We start from the raw sequence: 21,425 nt of genomic DNA on the forward strand, positions 1-21,425 counted from the left end.
GGTTCATAATGAAGAAGACGTTCTCTTAAATAACCAGGGCCTAAGCTGTTTAGGGCTTTATAGGTTATGACCAGCACCTTGTATTTTGCCCGGAAACATATAGGCAGCCAGTGTAACTCCTTCAATAGGGGAGTAATATGGTCTCTCTTAGATGACCCAGAGACCAGCCTGGCTGCCGCATTCTGGACCAACTGTAGTTTCTGGACTACATACAAGGGCAGCTCCACATAGAACGCATTGCAGTAATCCAGTCTGGAGGTTACCAGCAGATGTACCACTGTTTTGAGGTCGTCTGTCTCAAGAAACGGGCGCAGCTGGCGTATCAATCGAAGCTGATAGAAGGCACCTCTGGCCACTGCCTCAACCTGGGACACCAGGGAGAGACTTGGATCCAGAAGCACCCCTAGAGTGCGTACCTGTTCCATCTGGGGAAGTGTTACCCCATCCAGAACAAGCAGATCAAAATCGTTTCTCGAGTTCCAACCCTGCACAATGAGTACCCCCGTCTTATCCAGATTCAGTCTCAGTTTGTTATCCCTCAACCAGTCCATCACCGACTCCAGGCAGGCATTTAGGGGGGTTATGCCCTCTCCCGATAATGCCGACATGGAGAAATAGATTTGGGTGTCATCAGCATACTGATAACACCCAGCACCAAATCTCCTGATGATCTCTCCCAGCAGTTTCATGTAGATGTTAAACAACATCGGAGACAATATGGAGCCCTGAGGGACCCCATACAAAAGTTCAAATTTTGAAGAAGAACAGTCTCCAAGGGACACCATCTGGAACCTACCCGAGAGGTAGGAGCGGAACCACTGCAGAGCAGTGCCTTCCACCCCCAACCCCCTCAGACGCTCCAGAAGGATACTATGGTCGATAGTATCGAAAGCCGCCAAGAGGTCCAGAAGGACCAACAGAGTCACACTTCCTCTGTCAATTCCCAGTTGGAGATCATCCATCACACTGACCAAGGCAGTCTCCACCCCATAGCCAGCCCGGAAGCCAGTTTGAAATGGGTCTAGATAATCCATTTCCTCCAAGACTGTCTGGAGCTGGGAGCCCACCACCCTCTCAATTACCTTGCCCGGCCATGGAAGGTTGGAGACAGGCCTGTAGTTACTCAGCTCCAAGGGATCCAAGGTAGGCTTCTTTAGAAGCGGCCTAATAATTGCCTCCTTAAGACTAGGAGGCATTCTACCTTCCCTCAGAGATGCAATTATGATCTCTACCAGGCCTTCTACAACAACCTCTCTGCTAGATTGAACAAGCCATGTTGGGCAAGGGTCAAGAGGACAGAGGGTGGGCCGCACCATTCCAATCAGCTTTTCCACATCCTCAGGAGTCACAAACTGGAACTGATCCAACCTAACCACATAAGAGGAGTCGCTGGACACCTCCACATCAGATACTGAAGTAATTGTGGAGACGGAATCTAAGTCGGCCTGAATACGAAAGATTTTGTCTACAAAGAATTCATTAAACACATCACAGCGGGTGGTAGATGGTTCCAGATTCCGATTCAAGGGAGGAGGGGCACATACTAGCCTTCTCACAACCCCGGACAACTCCGCCGGATGTGAACTTGCGGATGCAACATGGGCAGAAAAGAATCGCTTCTTTGCTGCACGTATCACCTGAGCATAGGTCTTCAAACGAGCTCTATGTTGCAATCTGTTGGATTCAAGCTGAGTTTTTCTCCACCTGCGCTCCAGTCGTCTACCTCACCACTTCAGCTCCTATAGTTCTTCCGTATACCAAGAGGCCAGTTTTGAAGTGAGGCAGAGAGGACGCTTAGGAGCTATCATGTCTACCGCCCTGGTGAGTTTGCTGTTCCAATTCTCCACCAGGGCATCAACAGGATCACCGACAGAGCCAACACTAAATCCCTCCAAGGCTTCTTGAAATCCTATAGGATCCAATAACCTTCTCAGGCAGACCATACTAATAGGTCCCTCACCCCTGCCAAGGTGGGGTGTGACCGTGAGTCCAACCTTAACCAGATGGTGGTCCGTCCATGGCAATCACATCACAGGATTCCCCACCCACGGAACACCACCCTGATCAGAGTAAAAGACCAAATCAATCAAGCATGTGACCTACAATGTGCGTTGGTCCCAAGACCACCTGAGATAGGCCCATAGTCATCATGGCCGCTTTGAACTCCTGAGCCACCCTGGACAAATTGGTCCTGAAGTGAACATTGAAGTCCCCCAGCACCACAAGCCTGGGAGACTCCAACACCAAACCTGAGACCAAGTCCGTCAGCTCAGTTAGGGACTCTGTCGAGCAGCGGGGCAATCAGTACACCAACAGAAGTCCCAGTCTATCCCTGGTCCCCAAACTTAAGTACACACATTCAAAATGGTCAGACATTCTAACAGGGATCCTGGTAAGAGAGATATTATTCTTATAGACCACAACCACTCCACCTTCCTGCCCATGGTCCCTCACCTGCTCCTCAACAGAGTAACCTGGAGGGAGAAGCTGGGACCACACTGGGCCCCCGGCCTCCCCCAGGCAGGTCTCTGTAATACATACCAGGTCTCTGTAATACATACCAGGTCTCTGTAATACATACCAGGTCGGCACCTTCATCCAGAATCAAATCATGGATGGTTTCTGATTTGTTCCGGACCGACCTGGCATTACAGAGGAGCAAGGTGAGGTTCCAAGGGTGGTCAGCACTGCTCCCCAAGGTCAAAGAGCTGGCAGGACAACCGGAAGGGGAAACAGCTATTAGATTTCTATGTCCCCTTCCCCTGTAATGGCCCATTGACCTGCCAACGTTACATCTTTGGTTTCCCACCACCACCAGGATGGCTGCCCCACCATCAGTGGACACACCCCCTATCTCCCCATCTCCAGGCAAGCCCAGACACATTCTAAAAAACCCTCAACCAGGACTAATTAAAACAGAAGCCCCATTATTAAATGCTCGCCACATAAAATATACCTGGGCCAAGAGGCCTGGCCCTCGCCCTCGCTGTCCCCCAAAGTGGCTCCCCCAAAGAGGCGACCCCCTTTGGTGTTGCCCCTTCGGTGGTGACCCCACTGTTGGCGGGCCCATTGCCACAGGCAGCGTTCCTATATAGGGCTAGAAAGAGCCCCTCTGGTCAGCTGGTAGCAAAAACTGCTGACTCAGTCCTGGCCCAGGAAGCAGCCACTGCCAAAGGCCACAGTTCTGCAGGTCAGGCAGGGGGCTGGCAGGTGGACTCGCCTTCTCCCCCCACTCCTGCAGGAAGATGTTCCAACACAGCAGCAGCAACAGCAACAAGCAGACAGCCCACACCAGTCTCTCACCCTGGGGGCTGTCTAGTGGTCTAGTGGTCTCTCCCAATGCTGCAGGGCTTCTGGCAGACAGCCCACAGAAATTAGCTTTATATTTTAGCTTAATATTTTAACTGTGTAATTTTTATAGTCTTGTTGTAATTTTTGTGTGAACCGCCTTGGGATTGTTTTAATGAAAGGCAGTAAACAAATTTAACAATACATTTAATAAATAAATAAATAGAACACAAGAACTGGCCAGTACAGGGCACAGCAAAAAAATCATGTGAGGAGCCCTGTTCCCGTGTGACCTACCTGTCAGATCCTGAAAGACCACAACAATCTGCCCAAGGGTCTAGATTCTCTCCATAAGCTCCAGCTTATATTTATTCACAAGCTCCGTTTATAGTCTTTTACTGCCATCTAGAAAACTTCTATTCTCTTCTCCTTTTGCTCTTTATGCATATAGGTTTAAGCGCTCTCTTTGTATTGCATGTCTAATTGAGCTTCAATAATTAGCTTGCTAATCAATTTTAAAAAGTAATTCAACTAAAAGGTGTTCTGGTTAACATTTTAAATTTAAAAAATACTTGTTTAATACAGGGCTGCAGCACTCTTTTATAAGAGGCATTTGCCCCTTCTCCCCATCACAGGATGAGGAATGCCCGTTATAAAATAATATTTGTTAAGGTGTTTCTTTCACCATAAAAACAAGTTGTTGTATCCCAGATCTTGCATGAGCAGAAGAAAATTCATACAAGGGGAATTATCCATCCCCTCCTCCCAAAAGCAGCCCCCTGCACACATGAGAAGTCACTCTTGAGGTTTGAATTGGGTCATTTGCTAAAGGAGCAAAACTGCCAACTATTAAGCAGAGTAGGGGTCAAGAAATGTTGGCTCAGCTTACCAGTCAGACAAATATTTTACTCATCAAATGGTTCCTTGAGCTATGTTGGTACATTACGTGGTCAGATGTTTTTCACTCTTCAGGCATTATTTTTCAATCATGATACTAGTAGACTAGTGGATTTCCTGAGCCCTGTGGCAAAGGCTTCTTCTGTGTTTAGAGTTCTGCTCATTCAAAATGTCTCCACCCACATCTAACCCTGTTCTTGAGGGTCCCCTAGCAGTAGCAATTCAGGCAAGCACAGGACTGCTACTGGGAGGAGGAGGATGAGACAGTTTCCCTGTGTGAGTTTCCTGCGCAGGGGTTATTTATTTATTTAGCACATTTTTATACTGCCCTAACCCAAGGTCTCAGGGCTGTTCACAACAAACAAATACTAAAAACAATTTAAAACAAATAATAAACAATCAAAAGTTTAAAAATTAAAAGTTAAAAAGCTAAAAGGCTTGGGTAAAAAGATAAGTCTTTAGACCCCTTTTAAAAGCCACTAGAGATGGGGAGATTCTTATTCCCACGGGAAGTGCGTTCCAAAGTCTCGGGGTGAAAACAGAGAAGGCCCGTCCCTGGGTGGCCACCAAACAACATGAAGGTAGCCACAGACGAGCCTCCCCTGATGAACGTAGTAGACAATGGGGATCATGCAGAAGACGACGCTCTCTTAAGTACCGTGGGCCTAAGCTGTTTAGGGCTTTATAGGTTATAACAAGCACTTTGTATTTTGCCCGGAAACCTATCGGCAGCCAGTGCAACTCCTGTAATATAGGAGTAATATGGTCTCTTCGAGATGACTCGGAGACCAACCTGGCTGCCGCATTTTGTACTAATTGTAGTTTCCGGACTACGTACAAAGGCAGCCCCACATAGAGCGCATTGCAGTAATCAAGTCTGGAGGTTACCAGCAAGTGTACTACTGTTTTGAGATCATGAACTTCAAGAAACGGACGCAGCTGGCGTTATCAACCGAAGCTGATAGAAAGCGCTTCTGGCCACTGCCTCAGCCTGGGAAACCAGGGAGAGGTGTGGATCCAGAAGCACTCCCAGACTGCGTACCTGTTCCTTCTGAGGAAGTGTGACCCCATCTAGAACAGGTAGATCAATATCGCTTTCCGAGTTGTATAAAACCCAAACCAAGTGTGCCTATATACACATTTAATTGATTAATTTATTCATTGACTAAACTCACATGATAAATCAACTAGAAAATTTGAGTGACAATTGTAATATGTAACCTTTTCACCTGCCAGCCTGCATGTAAGCCACACTGGCTAGCTAATTTCCTCTTTGGAAATGCTTTACTGCCCATCATATTATGTACAAGTATAGGCTAGGTTTTTGTGGTGATCAGAGAACTTTCTATGGTATCTCTCTTTGAAATGACACATTTGGATGTGGTGCTAGCATGGCCGCATTGTAGAATTACATTGGTTCCTCTTTTGGAAAACAAATACACAATGTTATTCAGCAGAGCAACATTTTGTGCACCCAGTCTAGAAGAATGTGGATTATGTTCTTGCTGAGAAAGAAATTAGCACAATCCAACTATTAACAAAGACTTAATCTGACCAGCCTTTAATGGACAATAAGGTAAATTATAGATAGATAGATAGATAGATAGATAGATAGATAGATAGATAGATAGATAGATAGATAGATATGGATGAACAGCACAGTGAGTAAGAAGTGACCAAAATTATATATGCATCTTCCACCCAGGTAACCTTGCGAGAACTGCCCAGAAACTGTTTCCGTATCAAGTGGGGGGGGGGATCTGAGGCTTTCTGCCTTACATGTTCAATCCCTCTTTACAAGTGCCTTGCCATTCATGAGTAACAGAAGAAAAGTCTGCGTAGCTTTTCATTCACATACCATACAATGCTGTCTTTCACATCACCCTATCCATCTACCCAGTGACATTATTGCATCAATAATGTGTCACCCTGCTCACTTAAGCAGTAAGCTTCACCAATGTTGCATCATCAAATAACTTCACAAGGCAATACACATACTCGCACATGTGATATTTTTGTTTCTAATGCAACAACAACAAAAATCACTCTAAACTCCCACCCGCATGGCAAATTATTCATCTAACTTTCTAGAACAAAGGGAGAATTCATCATACACACACACGTATATGTATATATAGAATTACCATCTGTCCAGTCTTGTGATATCCCAAATTTCTGTGTGAGACCCCAAATTTCTGTATCAAGCCAGTTAACATCCGACTACTCCAAGTCTCAATGTCTTGCTGGGTATCATTCAAAAGAGCATCTGTCTCAACCATTGGCAGCTGCTTGCAGAAAATAAACTGCATTTTACATCTTTGTATGACTGAAAGAGCCTCCAACAGTTTTCTCACTATAAAGACAGAATATTTTCACAAAAATAGAGGAGTCAGAGCTATGCCTAAAATATTATGATGGTACACAGACCTCTTCAAAAGTTAACATGACAGAGAAATATGGCCATTATAACACTTCGCTTACACAGCATTGAAATGAGTTCTTGGGATTTTAACTCAACTATTCTATTTACAAATATGTAGCATAGAACAAAATAATATTGCAGAACATAAACAAATATACCGTAGGCTAGACCTACAATACTGGAGAAGACCTAAGGCTACAATTGCAGCCAATCATAAATATATACACACACTCCTCCTTGTGGTTCTCCCCATCTCCTCATTCCTGCTTTCCCTCATATTTTTAATCCTTCTTCAGTTTCCACATAGCCCTTTAAAAAGAAGAAAAAGTGAAAAGCTGCAATTGTGTTTCACAGACACCTCCTTTCTGAAAATAATAAGGAAATAATTGACAATATTATTATAACTAACATGTCTTTAGCATGATGAACCTGCACAACAAACAAACATTAACTGAAAATAAAGGGAATAAAAAATAGGAACCCACTGGAGCAATTTCAGATGGAAGGCAAACGATAGCTCAGTGGTGGCATTTAAATGGTGTTTTGGGGATTCTGAGATCCTGACATAAATGACATCCATTACATCCAGTGTAGTCGCCATGTTGACATCTTCATTTATACTTCAAATGAAATGTGCCCTTTAAGGACCAAGGGTGGAGGAAGCTCACTGATAGCCTGACAATGTCCAGCCGGTGGCCCCCATGCCATTGTAAATTGGTGTGCTGGGGGGGGACCTTATGCTTCCAGCTAGCAAGTGGATTGTTTGCTGCCTGGGTGCAGGAGGGACAAGGGGTGCCTCCTTGGCTCCCCACAGACTTTGGAGGCCTAGGGATGCTCATTGCCCCTTGTTCCATTGTCCCTACACCCCTAAAGACATTTCCACTGCCACATGTGCAGGCAAGGCAAATGTGTACTTATTACCACCTAGAAACTTTCATTCATGTAACAGGCTTGAATAATAGGCGAAAATCAACAAGCTGGAGTTCAGCACAGACTAATGTAATGTCCTGCATTTGAGTAAGAAAAAACAAATGCACAAGTACAGGATGACGAAGACCTGGCTAGGCAGCTGTAAGATGCCAGGGACCTAGGTGCCTTTGTGGATAACAAGTTGAACATGAGCAGTGGGACGCAGCTGCTAAAAAAAGCTAAAGAAGCAGAGGGTCCAGATCGCAATTGGTCCACTGCATTGGTCAGACCTTACTTGGAATCCTGGACTTTGTCTTTTAAGAAAGATGTTGATGAAGTGGAACAGGTTCAAGAGGAGGAAACCAAGATGGTGAAGAGTCTGGAACCCAAGTCTTATGAGTCCTATGAGTTGAAGGAGCTGTGTAGGAGTAAGCAGAAGTCTGAGGGGGTAATATGATCAGAGCCCCTCTTACCCCTTGACTTCGGGGCCAAAGTCAAGGGTCTCTACAGCCCCCCAAATCTTCTTTAGTCTGTCCTCCTAGGTGGTATGGTCACCTGGTAGAGCATAATGATGCTTAATTTGCAGGAGAAGGGGGCCTCCAAAGGCCTTTAGATCCAGGCTCCAAAATTACCTAGGTACACCTTTGGATATGATGGCCATCTTCAAATCTTGGAAGGACTGTTGCATAGAAGAAGAAGCCAGCTTTGTTACTCCTAATGGCAAGACCAGTATCAATATGTTTGAAATTACAAGTACACAGATTTAGGCTAAACTTTAGGAGGAACTTCCTAACTGTAAGAACTGATTGGCAGTGGTGCAGTCTGCTTCATTCAGTGGCATGTCCAGAGGCTGGATGGCCATCTGTCAGGGATACTGAGCAGTGGGTTGGTTTAGGAGAACTCCAAGGTCCCTTCTAACTCTTAAATCCTATGCTTCCATGATAATGGTTTGCATAACTCTCATTTATTATTAATAGTCTTTGTTACTGCAGGTTTACTACAATAAAATCCATGAAACTTATGCAACATTCAATAATTAAAAGCTCACTGGAAGTAAAATCAAGCCATTTAGAAAATAAATGCCAAGTTGGAAACTAAACTATGTATTAAGCATATTTAAGATTTTAAGATGGAAATGTTTTAAAGAGAAAAGTATAAGGTCTGTATGCTTTGTATTTCAAGTTTAAACATCAGGAATTCTCCCAACCCACCCTTTGCTTTACTGGGAAGATATTTAGATACCAGTGACACAGTCTAGAAGACAAAAGAAATGTGAGAGTGAGATACAGATGCATCCAACCAGTTGTGTTTTCAGCATGCTACCCACATGCTAATTTGCATGAGTGGATTTGGCCTAAGTTTAGCACAAAGCTCAAGGAGGTCTACAAGGCCAGTTCTAAAATACTGTAAACCACCCATCTATATTTTGTGCATAAAGCAACCAAATATATTTAACCAAGACCTAGAGGAATTTTTCACTGCTTTATCAATCAGTGAAGCAATTTGTACTCAGACAAGCAAGTTATTGTTAACTAAGATCAGTGTGGATATTTTCCTATAATCCTAAACTTCAAGTCAATCATATGGTAAATTAAACTAGAATAGAATTAATTGATCCATAAATCATCAGGTCACAGTGAGTCTTATCGGTCTGAAATTATTGTGCTGTTCATGTTCAAGCACCAGAAATCATGACTGTATTCTTCTGCTAATTTGACTATCAAACCAGGAACTGACTTCACATGCCTTTTTGAAAGACAGACATCATAAAATGAGCCAGCATGGATGCTTGGTCTGAGGCCTAAAACTACCACCTTGCTGAAGTCAAACATATTTAGGTCTGGCCAATGTCTGGATTGGTATCCATCTGAAAATGCCCTTCCATGATGGAAGAAAGGCAGGATATATACACAAGTTAATACATTCACCCTTAAATTCAGGGGTGGTTTCACCAGAATCAGGCCCTCTAGGCACATGCATACATGTATACATGTGAGCACTGTCTGCTGTAAGATATTCCTCTAAGGGCAGGGGTTTCCAATAACTGAAAGGCTCCAAATGGGTTCTCAGAGTCCTCCTGCCTTCCAACACAGAAGCCATACTATTTATTCCCCATCTTCAAGACTGTCAGTTTGAAGCCAACAGATCTTCAGCAATGTGTCCATTGCAGAAGGCTAGGGAGAAGGATGAAGACCTCCTCCTCTGCTCCTGATTGGGTATGTGCTGAAGCTCAGCATACCTCTCCTCTTGGTACTGACAGGCTTCAGAAAATTAACACTGAGTACTCCCATCAAAATTAATAGGTCAATTCATTTCAGCAAGACTGCTTATGAGTAACTTAGTGTGGATGTGAGCCAGTGACTGTAATGCTTGAATCTTTTTTTAAAAAATGCACACGTGTATACATGCACAAATTTAAATGCTAGTTAAGAGATGGGCTACTCCAGTTGCTGGCTTACATCCAGATTTAAGCAGTTTTATTAAAATTAATGGGAGTTTATTTCTCCCATTAATTTCAATGGAAGTACTCATGAGTAATTTAATATGGTTGTAAGCCAGTGACTGGACTTGCGCTTTTCATAACTGAAACGTGTGTGTGTGTGTTTATTAATGTATTATATTTTTACACCGCCTCAGACTTCCATCTCTGGGTGGCTTACATAAAAATAAAACAAATTAAAACAAGAATTAAAACCCCAAAACAATTTAAAACCACAAGTCTAGTTAAAACCTTAGGTGAATAAATGTTTCTTTAAAGGCTTGTTAAAAACTGTCACAGACGGGGAGGCTCTTTTTTCAGTAGAGAGTGCATTCCAGAGTCTTGGGGTACCAACAGAGAAAGTTGTCCTTGTGTAGCCACCAGACAATTTGGTGGCAACAGCAGACAAACCTCCCCAGATAATTTCAATAGGCAATGGGGCTCATAGTGAAGAAGATATTATCTTAAATACCCTGGCCCTAGGTTGTTTAGGGCTTTATAGGTTATAGCCAGCACCCTCTTCTCACTCTCCCTACTCCTCTTCCCCACCTACCTTGACATCTGGAAGACCCCCCTCTATCTTGGCTGCGAATCGACTCATGTGATTACATAACTACACAACGGCTAGTAAGTTGATGTATAAATCAACCCAATGTGTCTTTACATATACAGATGAATATAGCAGCCTCTGCTAAGAACTCCACTTTTAGTTAACCCCTGCTAACTTGGCAAAGAGGCACCTTTTAACGTGGTGATTCTCTTTATTTAGCAGGGGGAGAGTAACTGGCCCTAGCCACCCCAGCACAATATCTCCAGTGACTGTTGCTAGTGTTTATCTTATGTTTCTTTTTATATTGTGAGCCCTTTGGGGACAGGGATCCATCTTATTTATGTATTATTTCTCTGTGTAAACCACCCTGAGCCATTTTTGGAAGGGTGGTATAGAAATCGGATAAATTATTATTATTATTATTATTATTTATAGATAAATCTCAAATCCAAGTTAGTGTGAGCCATTTCAAACCCTACAATACTATATCAATAAATTATAACAAAATAAAATATTTGCATCTGTCTTTTTCACAAATTTAAGAATTATGAACTTCAAGTATTATATTTGCAAACAGTATTTGTGAATTATAAAGGTCTTTCATTTTCAAACGTTAAGAGTGTAATCACCTTCACAGGTGAGATCCTTTGTTTATTCTATGGAGAACCATTTCATTTTAGGTTGAATTCCTCTAAGTGGTTATAAATAACGGTTTCTGTAAAGGACACCAAAGAGGTAAGAGCTGGACAGAACATTATGCCCTAGAACACATATTAGATTAATGGTTGGAAGACAGAGTATGGAAAATTGTGTTAATCAATATTAATTCTTTAAGCCAGTGGTTTTCACATTTTCTGCTTTAAAGAACCCTTTTCACAGACTAGTCTTAAGAAAATCCATATGTCTGCTAAGGAACCATATGCACTACAGAAGATTCTGGCACACTGTGCACAAAGGCACTGGCAAAGTCTGTTTTGCCTCATTTGTCAACCTGTGTTAATTAATTGAGCAAGAGCCCTAGAAAAAGCCAGCATTTCCTGTGACTGTGTATTGTGAGGAAGATCTGCAGTGGTGGGCAAACTTGTCTTTCAGTGAAGCTTGACCACTACAACTAATTTTCTCATCAAGTCCTGATCAGCTTCCAAGGATCCCCAGAGATTCCTGGAATGAAACTTGAAGACTTGATTCAAAACCACAATATGCACACTTATTGTTCACATTCATATGTTTGTGTCCATGCAATTGAAAGTAATCCATTGAAAAGTGGGCCTTCTAATGTGCGCAACTTAGCCTAGCATATTGCTGTGAATATACTGCCCTTTTAAGCAATAAAGATGGCAGCCCCATAGTTAGAAATAAGAAGAGTTGCAGAGCCACAGTTAGATTTCATGGCATGTTGTTACAAGGAGAAAACTGTTTGTACTGGCTGACATCCAGACTAACAAAGCACTGGTGCCGTTGATGGTTTTGGCTGACACAGCACCAGCAAACATGCAGGGCGAATGTTGATGACCTCCCCTTCTCCTGGAAGCCCTCCGTGCCACTTGAAAAATATGTGTTCAAGGGCTTTGCAACCTCTGGGAATATTTTTTGAGTGGCCCAGGAGGTTTCCAGGAGAAGGGGAGGTCATCAAAATCCTCCCCCATGTGAGTGCTGCTACTACATTAGTCGGGATCCCAGCAGCAGCACTGGTGCTTCTCACAGAGCACCCACACTTTTGTTAGTCTGGCTGTCAGCCACTGTTTCTTAAACGTTTATTTATGTATTTTATTTATTAAATTTGTGTACATGCACAATAATAAATGCTTTTTAAAAAATCTACAAATTTTAGAAATAAACACAAAGAGAGATTGTTTTGGTCCAAAATATATACATAATGCCATGATATTGCAAACACTATAACAAATAATTAAGTCCCAGTGAAATAGAAACTTAAGAGTGTTTAGGATTGAGGGATAGGATACTAAGCTAAGGCAGCATTACAAAACACATTTTCACTATTAGATGGGTTACAGTGCATTTGTGCAAAAGCCTATTTTGGGCATGTTGATTCTGAAAACACATATTGTTTGACCAATGAGCCATAACTCCTCCCTGGAAGGCATTGTGAAAATCCCCCTTATTTCATGGATCATTGGCCACTGTTTTGAAATCCTTCTTAACACACAGGCCATTGCTCAGATAATCGTAAGGGTTCCAAAGAGAAAGTAAATCTCTATGGCCTGATGAGCAAATGAAACAGCTTTGCAGTCTCAAACTCTACGTCATTTCAACATTTTAAGTCATATCTAAATACTACTACCTCAGTTCAGCTAGAGCTGGCCATAAGAGTGACAGCAATGAGAACTTGTTAGTCATTACTAACTTGTCCCATTTGTTTCAAAGGAGCATAACCATTACTAAGTTACTTTAGATTGGTATTGTGTGTATGATAACATCACATATATTCATATGCATATTCATAGACACCACCATCATCAATTTTATTACAGCCTTAAGCCAACCAGGAAACAAAAAACAAGAAACAAAAGAACAAATATACAGAAGTGCAATAAATATCATAAAGAGCATCAAAAATGTATGAAACAGGATTGCTAATAAAACTAAAAATACATTATAAAAACACACGGTGGGATGTCTGTCTCATAGCCCCATAAATGAGTTTAGCTACAACTTTAGTGACTTCATCATTGGTGTCAGCCATGCAATAGTTAAGAGAGAAGGAGTCAGGCCTACCAGGGAACTGCTCAAAAATTGGAGACAATAATTCTCTCCTCAAATCACAGTTTAGGGGACAATATAGCAAAATATGCATGACAGTTTCAAGGCTACCCTCTGCACATGGACACAGCCCCAAAGCAGAAGGATCTTTAGAAAACCTGCTAAAGAGTATAGCAGAAGGTAATACGTTCAACCTGGCCCTAGCAAAGGCCAACCTGAATTTAATAAAGTGAAGGGAAGATAGATATCTGGCAGACTGGTTTCCAACTGGAAGATATTCATAAACACAGAGAGCTATGTTCTAGACTACTCATGCACTAGATGCTAAAATCCACTAGTATTCACAATACTAAAATACACACAAGTAGAGATATTAAAATAATGTCGGTGGTCTGTTCCATCTCATCTGACCACCCCTCCCATCCTGATCCTGACTGAAAATGAAAATTATTGACACGCTTGCCATTACTTTCCAAAATAAACTGAAATTACATATTCCTTTTTTCACTTTGAAACTTTTAAATTATACTTCTGGATGCAATACAACAGATCGAATGAGAGATAGTGTTAAACATATAATAATCTCTCGGGGGGTGGGATTCTCTTTAAAGTACCCATGGAGAATCAGAACCATAGTGTGGGTGGAGTGAGTTTGAACCTTTTGCCCCACACCATTTTCCTGCTGGAAACTGTTTCTCCCAAAGCAACTATTTTCCTCCCAAGCTGCCACTGCTAAAAATAAACAAAAATGGTGATGGGATGTGTGGGGGAAGGTCTTAAAATTTCCCCTCCACCTGAGATACAATCCTGATCTCGAGGCCCTATGGCTGTTATTTAGGGATGTGTGAAATGTTTCGAGTACAGAACAATCTGTACCCGAGTCTGCCTGTTTGGGGCGATTTGTGCACAAAACAAATCGCCCATCTGCAAGTCCCAAAAGATTCGGCTCCAAAACAAATTTTCCGAATTTGAGCTAAAGGTTTTGTTGTTTGGGACCTCCATTTTGTGGTGATCTCCATGTAGTCTTCATTTTGTGTCTGATGTCTATTTGAATTTCCCACCCTTCCAAGATTCAGATCAGTGAACGAAAGCATGAGCTGATCTGCTGACGATTCCCTCCTGGTTCCAGATTGGCTCTTTTGGCTCTTGCCACTCCTGACTGACACCACATTGGCCAGGGGAAGGGCTGAAGAGGGGGCAAGGGTGCAAGGAGGGATTCTCAGATTTAAAGAGGCAGCAGCCACCATTCTGCCTTTCTGCCTCATGGGAGGAGAGAGAGAGAGAGAGAGAGAGAGAGAGAGAGAGAGAGAGAGAGAAAGCGCTTTGCCATGCCATGCCTATTGCCTTCTGCCTTGTCAGCCTGAGCCCAGCCTGCCTGCCCCTGCTGCTGCATGCCAGCCTGGGAATGGATTATTGCTGCATTGCTTGTTTTTTTGTTCCTGAGAAGAAGAGAATTCTCTCCCCCGCCTTCCTGCTGCTGAGAGAATCACTGCCTGCCTGTGCCTGCTGTTGTGTCTGTGCCAGCCGCCAGCCCTTGTGGCCGCTGGCCACCTGGCCAGCCACCCCCTTTCCCCCCAAATTTTCCAGGTTTTTGCCCCAGCCCATACTCCAAATCTGAAGACTGAAGAAGGAGAAGGATATTGAGGAAGACTCAGAACAGACCACAAAAGTGGACAACTGGACACAATGTGGGTGAAGCCCTAGAATGAGTGAGTGCCCATTTTAACACACACACACACACACACACACACACACACACACACACACGTACGTATGTCTCTGGAATTGTGTACTCTTGCCGGGTTTTTTCCTGTTTGGAGGGAGGTTTTGGGTTGCAAATGAATTTTTAAAGTTGTGTGTTTAGTCTAGAAGTTTAAACAGGGGTTCTGTGTGGGAGGAATCTCTGTTAGCTAGTACTAGTAGGTGGTTAGAAGGGTAGCGTAGCCTCATGGTTTTAAAAAACAATTGTCTTTTTTCCCATTCCAAAGATTTTTTTTTTTTCATTTAAAAAAAAAACACAGAAGCCTGTCCTCCAGCCCTCTGTGCCCATAATATATCAGTATTAACATTCTCTGCCCAGCAGCCTACAGGCTCTGAGTGGGCAGGAAGGCACAGACTCTAGCCTCCTCCTTGCACCCATTTACCCCCCACCCCCAACTGCATCATTCTGAGGCTATGGCAAAAATTAACTATAAACCCACTAACCCTTTCGCAGAGGTAGCCACACGCACAGGTATACTATGCTTCCCGCCTACATAATCTCAAGACTAGCAGAGTGTGTGTGTGTGTGTGTGTGTGTGTGTGTGTGTGTGTGTGTAATTCAAATGCCTTGGATGGTTTGTTGTTGTGCCTGTATTTGGAGGAACCTCATGGATGGACACAGGACAGTGTGTGTGTGTGTGTGTGTGTGTGTGTGTGTACTTCTTTGCAATGAAGATTGGGTCATATTGTGACTTCTAGCATCATCATCATTTTTATTCAAATTAGATTGCTTGCATCTACAATAGGTTGTGCTGGTGCCACAGGCTCCGATCTGTTGCAGAAATGTCAAAAAATGTGCCCAAAATTGTGTGCCATTGTTGTCATCATCACTCTTTTACTTGTGTGTGCGGGGGGGGGACCTTGCTTTTCCACTGGCAGAATGTTGTTTTGCACCCTTCCTTACTTAACCGGCTTTTATGGACGGGTGCCACAAATGTAGCTGTGTCTGTTGCTTGTGAATGAAAAATGCTTGGGGGAGGGAGGGCAGGGCACATTTGATGCTGTTGTTGGCCCTAGTCTGCTGTATCTGTGATATCACTTGCATGTTGCTGGCTGCTGTTGTTACCCTGCATTGTGAGGGGGCGCATGGGGCAGTGCATGTTGTTGTTGTTTCACACTGTTGTGTGTATCAATTGCATTTCAGGGGGGTGGGACACAACAGATGTGGTGAGTGTGTGACACAGTGGATGTGTGTGACTTTGAAAACTGTGTTCTTTGCAAAGTTCTGCCGTTGGTGGTGTGTGCTGCATCCACTCTATGAGACAATGGGACAGACAGTGCCCATTTCTGCCTGTGGGTGCCTCCTAAGAGTGCCACAGTGGGTCAGGTGGTAGTGGGTGACTGCTACCATCCAGATTTCAAAGGAAATGGGCAAAGGGGTGATTTTTAAGAATTGTTTGTCATTGAAAATGAATCCACTCTCATTTGCTACCAGATAATCTACACTCAGAACACCTCAGAAACAACAAAACCCAGTACCTCATAGGCTTGTGGGTATGGGGGTGGTTGGCACCCTATGTGCACTACATCACCACTGTGCTACCCCAGTGCCCCCCAAGTGGAGTTATGGGGCTGCTGAAATCCCCATTATCCCCTATGGGAGAAAGCTTAAAGACGTGCAAACTTCACAAATTCTTTAAAAATCACGCCTTTGCCCAACTCCTTTGAAATCTGGATGGTAGCAGGCACCCATTGAGGCACTACCGCCTGATCCACTCTTCTGCCCCTGGAACCCCTTTTTTGCCCCTAATCTGCCTCAGAGACATGCCAACTTCAAAGATCATTTAAAAATCAGCCCTTTGCCCAATTCCTTTAAAATTTGGGTGGTAGCTTCCACCCATTGGACACTACCACCACCACCCCACTCTTTTGGCCCCAGGACCCTTTTTTATCTGAATAGATTTGGATTCGGAAAACTTGAGTACAAATCGAATCTGGGGTGATGGGGGGTCAGATTTGGTCCCAAAACAAATCAGGGGTGTTTCAATTCAGGTACAAATTGAAACAAAAAAAAATCAATCCATGCACATCCCTACTGTTATTCGCAAGAGAAAGAAAAACCCAAGAGAATTATATGTCTACTTTGGCCCTGAATGTTTCTGTCTAATGATTTGTGGAAATGCTGGTGCATATACATAACTCACAAACACGTGCAGGCTTCCTTATCCACTTCACACTGGAGGCAGTGCTCCTTCCACTGAAGTTCATGGGAAAGCTCTTTCACATGCAGGAATTAATTTTTCAGAGTGCTTTCTGTCTTTCTTTAGCATTTGGTGGAGTTTGTTGAATCTAAAGGAGCAATTTAAAGATGTTCAACACTGCTAAAGCCTTTTGATTCCATTAAGAAAATAATAGTGTGAGTAGTTTTTCAATGGTGTCATTAGAATCTAAACATTTTTCTGCTAAAAGTTGCTGCTACATCACAAACCCTTGGGAGAGGAAGATACCTAGCAATGGAAAACCACACTTTTAGGCTAATATTTACTTTTGCTCACAATATGTTGTTTGATATGTTACTTTCCCTCTTTAATTTCAAGCTGAAAGCAACTCAGTTCCAAGCTTAAAAGCTACAGAAATGCAAATGTTATTTTCTACAGTACTAGCTAACCATTCTTCTCCAACATCACCCTAACATGAGGTTACTATTATCAATTGTGAAAGCACAACAGGTGGGTCACAAGGAAGGTCACATTAGTTTTGTTCGGAGGCCCAGACACAAGGTTTTCATTATCCTTAATAAAAACAGAAGCAAGCAATAAAAATATATCACTGCAGGAACATATCTCTCCATTCATAGGCCATATATAACCTCAAACATTAGCTCCTAGTATTTCAAAATACTGCTGCTGACTTCAGTATTATGATTATTTTTGCGGTTGCTACTTTAGAAAATAAATGTTATAAATCACAGCTCAACTTCTCAACAGCCCTTTTGAAGTGCATTTTTAAAACATTGGTCTAGACGAATCGAAATGTATTGGTCCACTTCAAAATCTTAAGCACTTTAGATGGTCAATAAGGTGACAGAACTATTTAGCAATTCTTGTCATTAAAGTAATATGAAATTATTATGACCTAGAAGCAATTAAGGGCCATGTTCAAATCTCAATACTAAGCCAAAGTAGAAACATAATTTAGCTGTGGTGTAAAATATCCAGAAACTTAATCCCTGTATAAAGTTCAGAGAAACCAGCTCATTCACATGCTACCAGGGCCAAGCTGTATATAGTGCCCTACTTTGGCTAATACCAACTTACAATTTTGACCTCATGCATTTTGTTAAATAATGATACTAAATCCAGGGTTTTTTTAAAAATATATGCCATTTATACTTCCTCTAAATATGTCACCTAATTTAAATATGTTTATATTAAGATGATTAGGAAACCAACATTCCCAAGGTCACTAGAGCTCTCCATTTTATGTTCTTTTTCTGCCTTGCCACTCTTGTGACAGTTTCAATAAGATTCAGTAAGGCTTCAGCAGTAATTACAACCTCCTCAAGAAGGGGAGACTGTCTGCAGTTTTATCTTTTCATAATTCCCAAATCATTGGCCAGTGATTTGTCATAAAGCAACTTTGACCAAGGCTGTCATTAAATGACTTTCTTTGTTCTCTCTTCCTGGTGAGAATCAACCTGTCCTGCTCACCAAGCCACGGTTCTGCCCTGGCAACACAAACTCCTGAGGAAGCGAAACTGAGCTTAGGCTTAGAAAGCTAGAACCAGGCCACATGCCAGCTCACACTGCTGGGTCAAAATTTCATCTGGATGATTTGTTTGGTCTAGTTTTGGGCAGAGCCAGCTTTAGCAGTCATGAAGCAACACAAACCCGTTGCCTTGGGCAACAGATTCCAGAGTGGCTGCAATTTTCCTTCCAATCTCCATCTGCTCATTCGCAGCACTTTTAGAAGCAAACATTCCATGTGATTTGTATAAAACTCAGTAGAGTCACTGCTCTACTTACTTACCTATGTGAGTCTCAGCTAGATGTACGAGTTGTCTTAACAACTAGCCTATTTGATCAAAGACAGTCAAGTCAGGGGCTCCAGCCATGGGGAGCAAGTGTGGTGTAGTGGTTAGAGCGCTGGACTAGGACCGGGGAGACTTAAGTTCAAATCCCTATTCAGCCATGATTCTTGCTGGGGGACTCTGGGCCAGTCCCTTCTCTCTCAGCCTAACCTACTTCACAGGGTTGTTGTGAGGAGAAACCTAAGTATGTAGTACACCGCTCTGTGCTCCTTGGAGGAAGAGCGGGATATAAATGTAAAATAAATAAACAAACAAATTGTAGTACCAGTGTGTGTCTCATCACAGATGTGGCTGTGGTGGTTATGACAGGAATTTTAATGGCATCTTTTTTTAGTATGGTTGTGCAAGATTTAAAACAGTAAACTCACTGGGCAGAATCCAGACCAAATACCACTGAAAGCAATGAGACAGTCATGACTAAATTAAGTCCCATTAATTTCAATGGTTTGCACATCCTGCAGCATGACACAAGTGGTACAGACCTGCCTGCACCACTGCAGGCCTCTAAACCACCTGGTAATGCTGTTGCACAAGGGCAGTATTGGCACTGCTCTTGCATGATTGCGTATTGTGCACTACTTCCACTGAGAATAGTGGAAGCAGCCTGCAATGTGCAGTTGCAAAAGGGTCAGCAATGCTGGTCCTGCCCTCTTGAACAGCAGCATCGCCAGGTGATTTAGAGCCCCACAGAGGCGTGGGCAGATCTGCACTGCCTGTATGGGACATGTAAGCCAAAGGGATTTAGCCTGGATTCTGCCTTCTGTTCTCTATCATCCTACTGCCATGCCTCTCAACAGAATATTGCTATCTTTATATTAAAGCTGTTCTGAAGTTCCCAAGAGAATAATGGAATAAGTTATTATAGTTTTATAAACTTATGCATGTTATAAACAGATCAAATAGAACATCAATCTGTAGATGTGTTCCAGTATTACTGCTACTACGAATATGTATATACCGCTTTCTCAAAGCAATTGCAAAAGGTAAATGCAGAATGTTGCAAGAAGTAGAAGGTAGGTAGGGAAATGTCAAATATTATAGGTCATGGAAAATCATTTTTGGCTATGTCTAAGACGCAGGTGATGTTCTCCTGCTTACAGGGCACGCCAAAACCTTATCTACAAATTTTTAAACTAAAAGCAGTGGCATGTAAATAATTTTGACATGAGAAATCTCTCTTAAAGGCAGGAGCTGAGCAAATATACTGTGTTTTATTCTGTTGTGTTTATACTACAAATTCCAAAGACTTCTGTAGAATTAGTCCAACGAGTTCAATAAGCAAATTTCTGGTTCATATTTCAACAAACCTATCTTTTCTTCTTCTACTTCCTTACTTCTGTATATGTATCATGCTGTGTACTGGCATTAATTTTGAGAAAATCCATAGTAATACTTATGATTATTATGCGGAATGCAGTAGGAATATGCATGAAAGAGATTCTGCATTCTGTTCAAGCTCAAAACAAAATGCAAATGGCCAAAACATTTAGTCAAAAACAGCAGTTGAGCTGGCTGTTTCTACAAAATAACTCAAAACATTTTGAGTGTTCTGGCCATAGGGAACAATGGGGCAACTTGAAACACCATATTGTTCCCCATGGGTAGCTCCTAGGGATACCAAAGTGGGTTAGGTGGTAGGCAGTGTTCGCTCTAATGAGTGTGCATGTGCGCGTGCACAGATGTGTTTTGATGTCCACTCAATTATAAATCCCACTCAGGCTGAATCAGGAAGGCCCCATTCTGAATGCACGTGCACACACACTGCCTTGATACAGCTGCCCTGAAGAAAACATTTTCTGTGTACACATGAAAAAAATTAGAGGGAACACTGGTGGTAGGGCATGATAGGTGCTACCTACCACTTAACCTACAAAAGAAATGGACAAACAGGCAATTTAAAAAAATTAAAAATTAAAAAATTTTGCAACCTGCCTTGAAAAACACTTCAGAAGCACACAGTAAAAGGGAACCTGTCCCTGAGGGACACGTTTCAAACACAAACCAAAAACGGCCAAAAAAGAATCACTGACCCAGAATCCCATGCCAGCCACAGTGCTGGAACTAGAACAATTTCAGCCACATTTTGACTGAGTACACCTTGCAATGCCGATTGCAGAGCAGACCAAAGCAGTGAGTGAAGCAGAAATTAGTCCCAAGGCCAGACATGGAGCTTATCACAGCAATCACCAAGAAATATTACAGAGAGAGAGAGAGAGAGAGAGAGAGAGAGAGAGAGAGAGCGCTAGCTGCCACTGTCCATTTCTCAAACAAAACAAACCACAACTCAAGGAAACCAGGCACCCAAGTTCCACCTTTGTCAATCTGAGTTCCAGTAAAACCAGATAGTTCTAGCAGCAAAAGCACAGCA

General features: G+C 42.6%; 1 protein-coding gene across 11 annotated transcripts in view; it reads right to left on the reverse strand.

The window, feature by feature from the left end:
* The window catches only part of SOX6 (SRY-box transcription factor 6), a 676,724-nt gene that overhangs the window by 599,987 nt on the left and 55,312 nt on the right, over positions 1 to 21,425 (reverse strand). Inside the window, exon 1 of one of the 11 annotated variants that reach the window (XM_053251970.1) lies at positions 17,172 to 17,278. The exons of 9 other annotated variants lie outside the window; for them this stretch is intronic. The gene's annotated coding sequence lies outside the window, so the exon portion shown is untranslated. Of the gene's footprint in view, positions 1 to 17,171; positions 17,279 to 21,425 lie in introns of those variants that run through there. One more of the 11 variants, XM_053251973.1, reaches the window with a different exon arrangement.

Source organism: Hemicordylus capensis, chromosome 1 (assembly GCF_027244095.1).
Source record: "Hemicordylus capensis ecotype Gifberg chromosome 1, rHemCap1.1.pri, whole genome shotgun sequence".
Classification (NCBI taxonomy): domain Eukaryota; kingdom Metazoa; phylum Chordata; class Lepidosauria; order Squamata; family Cordylidae; genus Hemicordylus; species Hemicordylus capensis.